The sequence below is a fragment of the Papaver somniferum genome, chromosome 10 (assembly GCF_003573695.1).
Source record: "Papaver somniferum cultivar HN1 chromosome 10, ASM357369v1, whole genome shotgun sequence".
In the NCBI taxonomy this organism is placed as follows: domain Eukaryota; kingdom Viridiplantae; phylum Streptophyta; class Magnoliopsida; order Ranunculales; family Papaveraceae; genus Papaver; species Papaver somniferum.
Genome location: NC_039367.1, coordinates 39,912,943 through 39,924,366, shown reverse-complemented (window position 1 = coordinate 39,924,366; position 11,424 = coordinate 39,912,943).

The following is an 11,424-nucleotide window of genomic DNA, read 5'->3' as shown; positions in this document are numbered from 1 at the left end:
ATCTTACTAATACTTGGAGCGTCTAATCCTTTATAGCCCAGACCACGTGTATCACGATGTTCTTTACATGCTCCTAGCATATAAGATAATTTTGTAGATCTAGAATTGAATCTTTTCAGATTCTCTTCCAGTGATTTTACCTTATCAAGAGCAGCACCAAGATCAGTCTCCAAAAGTTTTTCCTTGGCGAGAAGACTGATTTCTCTGCCACTAAAACATTTTTGTTGAGACTTATATCTTGCTTCAGATTCTGCAAGTCTTTCTTTCAACACAAAAATATTTCGAATAAGATTATCACATTCGGACTTTTTAAACGTACATCTTCTTCTCGATCTTTAACGGTAGATTGTAAGATTTTGTAGCCACAATCATAACCTTTAAAGAGTTTTCTTAGTTTTCTGTTTTCTTGACAGAGAGGTACCAGATATTTACCCAAACAAGTTGTTAACTTCTTTACTTTTAGAACATGGTCAAAGAGCTTGATATATTGAGAGACTTCCTCATCAATACTTTGTCCTTCTTCTGAATTCATCAGAAAGCTCATCCAACTATTCATCTAGACATTTTTCCCAGTTGAACGCGGATCCAGTCAAAGAGCAGATATAGAAGATTTCGCAGATGTCTCAGGATTTTGAAACAAATCAGAGTAACTTTGAACTGGTGTTGCGCTGTCATAGATAGTACAACCGTCCATAGAGTCAGATCGCTACAAACACAGAGTTATGAGGTCTTTAAACGTATTTTCCTGCTCTGATACCAATTGAAAAAACGGGGGTCTAACAACCTCACCCAATATTTCTCTTAGCAATCTGTATGGACTAACTCCAATATACTTTCAAGAGAATCAACTGGACAGTCAGACTCAATCTTAAGAAAAGTATATCAAAGAGTTATATCTCAATATCTCAATTCAATCCGCAATCAAACAAATAATAATCTGCGAGCCCGATTGAATATAAGAGAGATAATTTGAACGGTACCAAAGACCAGTGTTCAAGGATCAATCAATTTCAATCAACAACTAAAGGTTGGATTTACCAATTGATCGATTCAACGCACAATCTATGATATTTCAATTATATAAAAAAATATAATGCGGAAAAGAAATAACACAGACACCAGAAGTTTTGGTAGCGAGGAAACCGCAAATGCAGAAAAACCTCGGGACCTAATCCAGATTGAACACCACACTGTCTTAAGCCGCTACAGACACTAGCCTACTACAAACTAACTTCGGCCTGGACTATAGTTGAACCCTAATCAATCTCACACTGATTCAAGGTATAGTTGTGTTCCTTACGTCTCTGATCCCAGCATGATACTACGCACTTGATTCCCTTTGCTGATCTCACCCACAACTAAGAGTTGTTACGACCCAAAGTCGAAGACTTGATAAACAAATCTGTCTCACACAGAAAAGTCTATAGGAATAGATAAATATGTCTCCCACAGAAATACCTACGAGTTTGGTTACGTCTTTTGATAAATCAAGGTAAACGGGAACCAATTGATATACCGAACTTATATTTCCGAATAACATCCTAGAAATATCAATCACCTCACAATAATCTTAATCGACTAGCGAAACAAGATATTGTGGAATCTCAAACGATGAGACGAATGTGTTTGTGACTACTTTTCTATCTTGCCAATCAGAGATATAATTCTCAAGCCAATCTTACAATTGCACTCAATCAGGATAGAAAACAGCAAGATCAGATCACGCAACTACAGAGAAAATAGTTGGGTGTGGCTTCACAATCCCAATGAAGTCTTCAAGCCGTTAACCTACAGGGTTTCGTGAAAACCCTAAGGTTAAAGGAGAATCGACTCTAGTTTATGCAACTAGTATAATACAGGAGGTGTGGGGATTAGGTTTCCCAGTTGCTAGAGTTTTCCTTTATATAGTCTCCAAATCAGGGTTTGCAATCTAAGTTACCTTGGTAACAAAGCATTCAATATTCACCGTTAGATGAAAACCTGATCATATTCAAGCTAATATCTTTCAACCGTTAGATCGAACTTAGCTTGTTATACACAAATGCAATGTAACTTCATTTAGGTTTCAGTAACCGTACCTAAACGTGTACACTTAGTTGGTTCAACAATAGTTAACCAATGGTTAGCCATATGAGCACTTTCATATTAACCTTATTCATCTTCACCATAACTAGTTCAAATGACTCAAATGAACTAGTTAGAGAGTTTTTCAATTGCTTAGATCTCATAGAAGTATACAAGACACAATCGAAGCAAAATCGGTTTTTATTTACTCGAATCGATTCATGAACATTATAGCCATGGTTTGCAAAGATTGCATTCCTTATTATATAAATGTTTTAGCTCATGAACAAACCAATTTTAGAAAGTAACCTACCTAAGTATGCAAACGGGTACACGAACTTAAGTAACCAGATTGAGTTTGTTTTTTAATTTCAAACTCCAGCAGAAATTCACGGACGTGAACCTTCCACCAGTATGCGTACGGGTACGCATACTAACCTGGATTTCCAGCAACCGCCAGTACGCGTATGGGTACGCATACTTTGGGTTCCCGGTTTTGGACTTTTACACAAATGTGAGAACACACTATGTTTATATCCAAATATGGTTACATGTTCTAAACTCTCACTTCAATTATTGAAACTTTCTTAGATGATGTTATATAGTTGTTATTCACAAACTATTTTTCATCAAAGCGATTTTCAAGTTATTGAAACAATCAACATGACTTTCGTCACGAGTAAAGATGAACTTGGCCAAAGAGAAATCTTACCAACACATATTTCGATAAATATATAAGCGAGATAAACTCGGCTCGAAATAGCAAATGTGTATAATCGAAGTCTATATAGCAATACGACTTTTGTGTGATAGATAGGAGATAGAATAGATAGACTTTTGAGTGATAGATAAGTTCAAGTCTCCACATACCTTTTTGTCGATGAAGTTCCACAAGTTTCTTGAGTAGTTCTTCGTCTTCACATGATGAACGTCGTGGAGTCTAGAGCTCAACTACACTTACTATCCTAGTCTGAGACTTAGCTATAAGTAGACTAGAAATCAAGACTTATAGTTTTGGCAACTAAACTTTACAAACAAGCTTGAGATAGCAACGCTTGCGAGTTCGACCGAGAAGTGCTATAACAGAAGGTAATACATCAGAAAAGTAAGCTAGACTTCAAACCCTTACTTTTGATTGGAAAAACCGTCGTATGGATGATAACGATACGTTTGAAGAGCTTCATGTTAATCTATCTGAGATAGTTAATGCTTCTTTCTCTCTTGGAAGACTATTTCTGGAAAAGATATAGTATTCAAAATTCTCAGATCGTTGTCATCTAGATACGAATCTAAAAAACATGCAATCATGGAAGCAAATGATCTTTCAACTCTCTCTCTCGAAGCACACTTGTTGGAAAGTTAAATATCTTTGATCATGAATCCCAATCTATTCAAGCTAAAGGATTCGCTTTTAAAGATGAAAAAATTCCAAAATCTCCTGTGGAGAAAAATATATAGGTAGATGATTCCAATGAATTGATTGCAGAAGATTCATGCGATGATATTGAACTAACATTGTCATTGATTACCAGACAGTTTCGATGTCTCTTAAAGAAACTAAATAAAAGATTTTTAAAAGATAATCATCGTACTTCTCTTCCTCATGATCGTGTTCCAGTCAAGAACATAAAAGATCAAGAAGAAGATGATGAATATCAGCCTCAGTGCTTAAAGTGTAAAGGTTTTGGTCATTTGGCTAAAGACTGTCCTAATCTAAGGAAATACACTGGAAGTAAGGCATTAGTTGTACCTATGGATGAGACTTCAAATTTATACAACTTTGAATAAGAGGAATTGAGTAAACATCTAATATTTCACTAATTATTAATTTAATCCTGTCTTGTTCCATAAGTAATTTAACCATTTTGAAAATGGATACATCTTCCAATGTCGAAAATCCTACTAATGGTACAAGGGAAAATAAGACAAAGTGCCCAACTGTCTTGAATCCAATATTTGTTAAGATGTACTTGCGCAATTCCAAGAATCATCAAGTTGATCAATACTACCTTAACCAATCTCCGAAAACTTCGATGTATTGAGGTAACAAGAGAATAAATAAGAATCATACTTCACTAGATCATGATATTTTGTATATTCTAAATCCCATAATGAGAGAAAATCGTATACTAATGCCCCCTGATCGGTATTAGATTGTATCTCATCCTGTATGCCATTTGTGAGTGAGGAAGCAAAATTAAGGAAACTTATGTGTAGATTATGGGAATAAAATCTAGTCATTGAAAAATATATTTAAATATATTATTATTTGTAGGAATATTATATTTTTCGGTAGTATGATATTCTGGAGATATCTTTCGGAATTTATAAAGGATTCTCCTCATTCTCTGGTCATTCTTTGTCCGAACTATGAGTCAGGATCTGATGTCTTCTCTTGCAAAGGTGCTTGATCTGAAAGAGTTCTTTACGAATAAGTCTGCACCATCCCTTGATGCTAAGAAACAAAAGAAAAATATCAAAAAGAGAGATTCCCTTGGGAAGAAGGAAAGAGAAAATATATTGAAGAAAGATCAGTGTATTGAGATATTGAGCAACAAGGTTATCTTCTTGAGGAAATCCGCAAGCTCGAGATTGAGAATAATAACCCACCTTGTTCATATGCTGATATGAAGAATTAAGTTGCATATGAGATTAAGTTCTTATTTAGGAATAGACTAATCAAATTATTGATTTAGTTCAATATTTTGTATAAAGTCTATTCGAATAAACTATCAATTATTATGAATGAATAAATTTTATTTTATAATTTTTGTTTCATTATTTGATAGTTCCGACTGCATAAGCTTGATTTGAATGGTTATATTTTATGCAATTTCTTTCGGTTTATGAGGTGTTAGTTTCGGTTTTTTTTAACCTAATTTTCGATCTCATATTGTGTTATCCCTTATGGTTTGTGCGACTTTTTTATTTAGCGGGATTAAATTCTAGCCTTTTTTAGGTAGGCTTAATCAAAGGATCATAAGGAGATATGATTAAAACTCATGGTTGAAAGTCAGAATGATGTTGATATCAATTTATGTTTACATAAGTTGTGTTTAGCATAACATATGAGTTTCGGGTTTAAACTTTTGCTATTGGCACTCAATGGTTAAAACCGCTTCAACCTTTCTCTAATAAAGGTTTTTATCTTGTTGTTGTTCTTTTGTTCTGGCAAGAGGATGACAACAAACAGGGGGGAGTTCTTATTGAACTTGTGCTTAAATGATATATCTTCATGGGGAGAAGTGGTTGTGCAAATCGAGGTAGCGATTCTTTTATTGCTAGTTAATCGTTTTTCCTGTTTAAAAAAAACTTGAATTTATTGCATATATTTTTTTTTTCTTAACAAAATCTTGGTACAATTGATGTTTTTGATTACGTTGTATGGATTGGTTATTGTGATTCAATTGGTTCTAGTTAAGAAAAACTGTGTCAACTCTATTTGACTTATTGATTTGGTATCTTCTTTATTGTTTGGTATCAATTCTTTTTGCTTAACGAAATTTGGTGCAATTGCTATATTTTCATTGGCTTATTTTTGTTTCAATTGCTTCCGGTTGAGAAAAACTATGACAATTCAATGATTTGATTTGTGTCTATTGTTGTTGCTTAACAAAAGTTACGGGATCATTTTTTTAGCCCATTTTGATTCCGGATGAGAAAAACTAAGTTAATTCTGATCTTAGTTTGGGCTTATCAAATGTAGGATTCGATTATTCAAGTCTAATCGAAGTCCTTGACAAGAAAAACTAGTTAACTAACCTAGTGTTTGTCTTGTCTAAAAGAAGTTCTAAGTTATTTTATAAATAATTATAGCCTTATAAGATAAATTGAGCTAATTCTTATCTCTATTTATGTCTTATCGAAACAAGCGATTATACATACACAATCGGTTCGATTAAGAACTAAGTTATCTTAATTGATTTATCGGACTAAGGGAAAATTGCTTCGGGCAATTGTTTCCTTGATAATATACTTAAACAAGATTACTTTTGTAGTTTCGGTTTTAGTATTGGTTATCTAAAATGGTATGTGAAACCTTCGTGCTTAATTCTCGTAGATTGTACAAGTCTTATCGATTTGTAAGATCCTTTCGGTTTTCTCTTCTTTTTTTTTTGATTTCTTTGTCATTTTTGTGACAAAAAGAGGGATAAATATATGGAGTGAACAAGTGATTTATAATCACTAGGAAAGGATATATATGCTTAAAACTTTATATCTAACGGAAGAGTAAAGCATAGACTAAAGGGAAGAAACATATCATCATGTTGTGTAGTATTTCATACTACAAAATGGGAATAACAAAAATGTTCGGTTTGCGTATTTACCTAGCTTTACTTTGGGGGGAGTAAAGCTTTTGTTATTCAAATGTCAACAACGTATTTTTTGAATATATGCAGGATATTTTGTTGTTGAAAGTTGGAATCAAGCATATGAAGAATGGGCTATTTTGTAATTCGTTAATCTTCATATGTAATACAGTTTTGTCACTAAAATTGACAAAGGGGGAGATTGTTAGAGTATAGTTAGGTTGAACACACCAAGCGTTGGTATGTCAAGTTTGTTTGTCATATTTTAGTATCAAAATTCATCTAGAGTCGCTTGATTAATTACTAGAGTCAACTTCGTTTAGGTTAGACTAAAAAGTCTAGGAATGTTGAGACTTATAAGTATTACTTTGAAGACCTGATGAATGTGAAGAAGTAACGACTGCAACGAAGACATCATCCTGTCACTCGTGGTTAGTAATATTGACTTGATCTTGTTTCTATTCCTAACGTATCTTTTAAGTCGCTTTATATTGAAAATGTAACATGCGAAGCTATTTTATGACATTCTAGTGATTAGTGGTTAATGGTATTTTCAATGTTGTTGTAGTAAATAAGGTTCAAACTCTAAGACTTGTGAAGATTAAATTTAAAGATTTAATAATAAACAAAGATGAGAGTTACTGGGACTAGGATTCCACCAAATTCATATCATAAGGCTCAATTATTTATTCTCAACAATTATCGCCCAATAAATAAAATATATGGACTCTTATTTTGCCAAAGTAGATTCTTAAAATATTAGTTATAAATTGTAAGAATGGGACATCAAACATTTAAGCAAGCATGACCCATCAAATAAAACAATAACTAATTAATTCGAATCATAAATCAATTTAAAATAAGTGAAAAAGTCATAAAAAGAATAAAATAAATTTACCCATGTATGAAATTCGGATTCCTCCGTCGTCCCAGTGTAAGGGTCTAACTTCTCATGTTGTAAACGCTCTTAAAACAATTTTTATTGCCCAGAAAGTGCTTACAATTGTGAAATTGGGGAAAATAATCAAAGCAGCGAGTTTGCAACGGTTTATGGACGTTACAGACTCATTGTACAAAACAGGTATTGCGAACTGAAGATAAACATTGCTAATATACTGTTACAGAATATGGAAATATAAGACGCTAAAAACGACTGTTCTTCAGAGCATTATGTTCTTCATGTTCATCTTGTTGCAGCAGCAGAAGAATTCCTCTGCAACTCTAATTTTCTCACTCTGGTTCTTCTCCCTAACTCTCTATATCCCTTCTCCTCGACCCCAGAAACCTATTTATACTCAATAGCCTCCTCAAATCTTCAAAATCCACGTAATAAATTCATTATTCTCCTCGGGTATTCTTAACATCTTCACGCGCCTGTAATAGCTCTACCTTCCTATTTTTTATCTCGTTTACGTCTGTTAACAGCCTGCACACTCTAATTACGAATATGAACGTATCTTGATCGTGTATGACTCATTGCAGCACACGAAATCTTCCAAATATCTTTATGGAGTTATCAAAAATCATTCTATTCCCTTTCTTTCTTCACGCGTTAACTGTCTTGAAAACTTCCCAAACTCTGTTGATACGATAAATATATGCATCCTAGGAGAATATCCTCTCTTAACTGCACTTAACTTCCAAACAAAACTCACCAGAAATTCAACCATAAACCCATGGATATTTCTTCTTCTCTATTTTAACCAAATCCACTTATTCAACATAGCTTCTTCGAATCTGAACGACTTACCAGTCCTGTTTTAGTTTAACAGGCCCAAACCAAGCTAAATATTCGATTGAATCTCACCAGAAGCTCTCCAAACCAAATCCAGAAAATCTCGTATAATATTTTTCCCGTGAACCTCTGTTTCCTTCTAACCGATTATTTGGTTCAACTGGATTGAATCCAACACTCCTACCATCTCTGTTTAGCTCAAAAAAACAAACCCAATGAGTTTCGTCCCTTGAATCTCCCTAGAACATGATCAAAATTCTAACCCTAATCTGTAGTCGAGTGTGAAACTTTTCCCGCCAAAAGTAAGAATTCAAATAAAGAATAAGCCCTTATCCGTCTGTGGAGTGTAAATAGAAGGTGTCCAACTGAGGTGCCCATTATCCAAAGCAGAGGTCCGTTTAGCAAATGTCCTCCGGGATGCCTTTAACAACTTTTCAAACTGAATTTTCCAAAAATGTTTATTTGCCAAAAATACCTACAAACAGGTTTATTAGTGATAAAATGAGTCCCGGCTAATGTAGTTATGGGTGAAAATGTGTCGCACTTACGTGCTTATCAGTTAGACTTGGTCATAGCATTATGATCAAAGTATCAAGGAATTATATTGAATTACGAAGTATTGTATAACGCTTATATTTTGAATTTCGTAAATACGACATCAACATAATCTATGTATTTAGTTACTTTATTATGTGTGGTATATAGGTGTGATTTCATCCTAGGAAACTATCGATTATTACATTGGTTTAAGTAGATGTATGAACTTGTTTCATAATCGAAAGGGAAATCATAAGTGTGTTGGTCCGGCTCTTCATTAAATAATATTTGGATGAACAATGAAATATGAAAAGGTAGATCCGATCTTAACTTATGTTGACAATCAAGGTATAACCGGGTCATAACCTATATTGTGTGACAAGTTGTAAGCGATCCTAACTAGCTTTGGGAAGCAAGGTGTAACCGACCACAACCTACATTGGGAAGCATGGTTTAACCGATCAAAACCTACTTCGGAAGCAAGGTGTAACCGGTTACAACCTACACTTGGAAGCATGGTATAACCAGTCACAACCTATATTGTGAGTCATCGTATAACCGGCCCCAAGAGCAAAACCGAGTTTCTAATATTTACATATTTCTTTATGTTTTGTGTGATTTTGGAATTCGGGTTTGCTAAGATAGGAAACTTCTAGATGTCGACATTATTTGAACATGTGCATAAATCTTATCATTAATTGTTCAAAGATATTCCTTGATACTCAAGGTGATTCCAAACTGAAATATTGAAAAACATATAATTATGATTTTCAAATATATATGTTTTAGTTACCACCAATTAAGTCATCTCCTCTGGAAAAAAAATTATTAGATAATGTGCTAAACAAATAATAGAAATTTTCTAAGAGAGATTTTAGAAATATTGCTTGACACTTAATTGGAAATAGGAAAACTGAAATTAGGTACTTTAATGCATATCTTAAGAATATTTTCGGTTTTGGAATTTCCTTATTGTCCAAAGAACCTTGGTATGTAAATACTCGAGTTTGCATTTCTTGCAAACTATCCTAAGATCCAGGCAAACATCATTAATGTTGTTTTTGGTGGAGCCGTCTATTCGGAGAGGAAAGTACCCTAATCAGGTGAAATCTCTTACGACCGCTCGTTTGAAGACTTCTGTGGGATCAAAAAGCTATACGAGTACAGTTGGTGGGAAACTACATTTCATTGTTATTTTAGTTTTAGATTATTGATTTGATTGACTAACGGTTGTTGAAACTTTGATTGCACCTAGTATGATTATTCTTGAGAGCCTTCTCTTCTAACATAAGGGTCACTCAAACTAGATCAAAGTATCGATGGAATCTTTACAACTATTGTTAGATATAAATACATCTTGTGATAATCCATTGTTAACAGACTCCACTCTGTGTGTGATTGATCACAAGAGGATTCAATTTTGTGTTGTGCAGGTTATTAAGAAAGCAATTGAAGATTTGAAGACGAAGAAGATTTTCTTACTAGTTTTTGTATCTTGTGAATTTTACTTACACATCCTGATCGGCTGGGATCCAATTAGATCTTGTTTATCTTTGATAGACTTGTGATTATCTAGCTGTGTAAGATCGGCATCACTTTATAGTTACTCTTTGAGTTCTATATTGTTTGATTGCAAATACGGAAATTAATTATTTCGGTAATTAAATGTTGTATTGATCTAACCAGACGAAGGAGTGTATTAGATTAAACAGAAGATCTCAATGACTCAAATATATATTTTACCAAAGATTGAATAGAGTGGTTACCAAACAGTTTCACCTTTAATGTTTGGAATACATCAAAAGGAGTAAAGCAACTTGAGATAGTGATTTCTATCTTGAGATTCACTTGCATGACCAAAAGGTCGAAGACGCAGGGATATTGAGGGAACTAAGTAACTAGAGGTAGTTTACTTGGTCTCAACTATACGAAGTTGGATTTTGTTCTTGGTATATCGTCTTAATTCTCAGAGAATTCAAAATTGGACTAGGTCCCGAGGTTTTTCTGCATTTGCGGTTTCCTCGTTAACAAAATTTTGTGTGTGTTATTTACTTTATTTACGCATTATAATTGTTATTATAATTAAGTAAATAATACTATTGTTTGTTAATCCTAATCACTTGACTTTGATCCTACAGTCAACTGGTTTTATTACCGTAACTATTGTCAAGTGAATATCAAGTTGTCATATTGTCTTGACTAGGTTGATATTAAAATATTATGGTGTATTTAGGTACCCTTGTCTTTTCATAATCGATTACATTTAAGCGGACGTATCTACTTAGATTGAATACGTACAAACCCGTGTAAATCCAATCATAAAGATAAACAATATAATGCGAAAAAGGAAAAACATGAGACACCATAAATTTTATTAACGAGGAAACCGCAATAGTAAAAAAATAAATCGAGACCTCATCCAGATTGAACACCACACTGTATTAAGCCGCTACAGACACTAGCCTACTATCAGACTTCGAACTAGAATGTAGTTGAGACGGAATCCACCCTCCAAGCGATTCAGTTACAGTCGCGTTCCTTACCTATCTTGAACCTCGCAAGGATTTACGCACTTGATTTCTTTGGATGATGTCCTTTACATCCTAAGACTTTCTTCAACTGAATTGGAGACTTTTGATACCAATCCGCCTCTAATAGATAAGCATATTTGATTCCCATTTAGATCAAAAATCAGGTGTAGAAATTTGTTTCCAATAGACAAAGCTAGCAAACCTCATAAATCCGGAACTTACGACTCCTGAAGACCATCCTAGATTC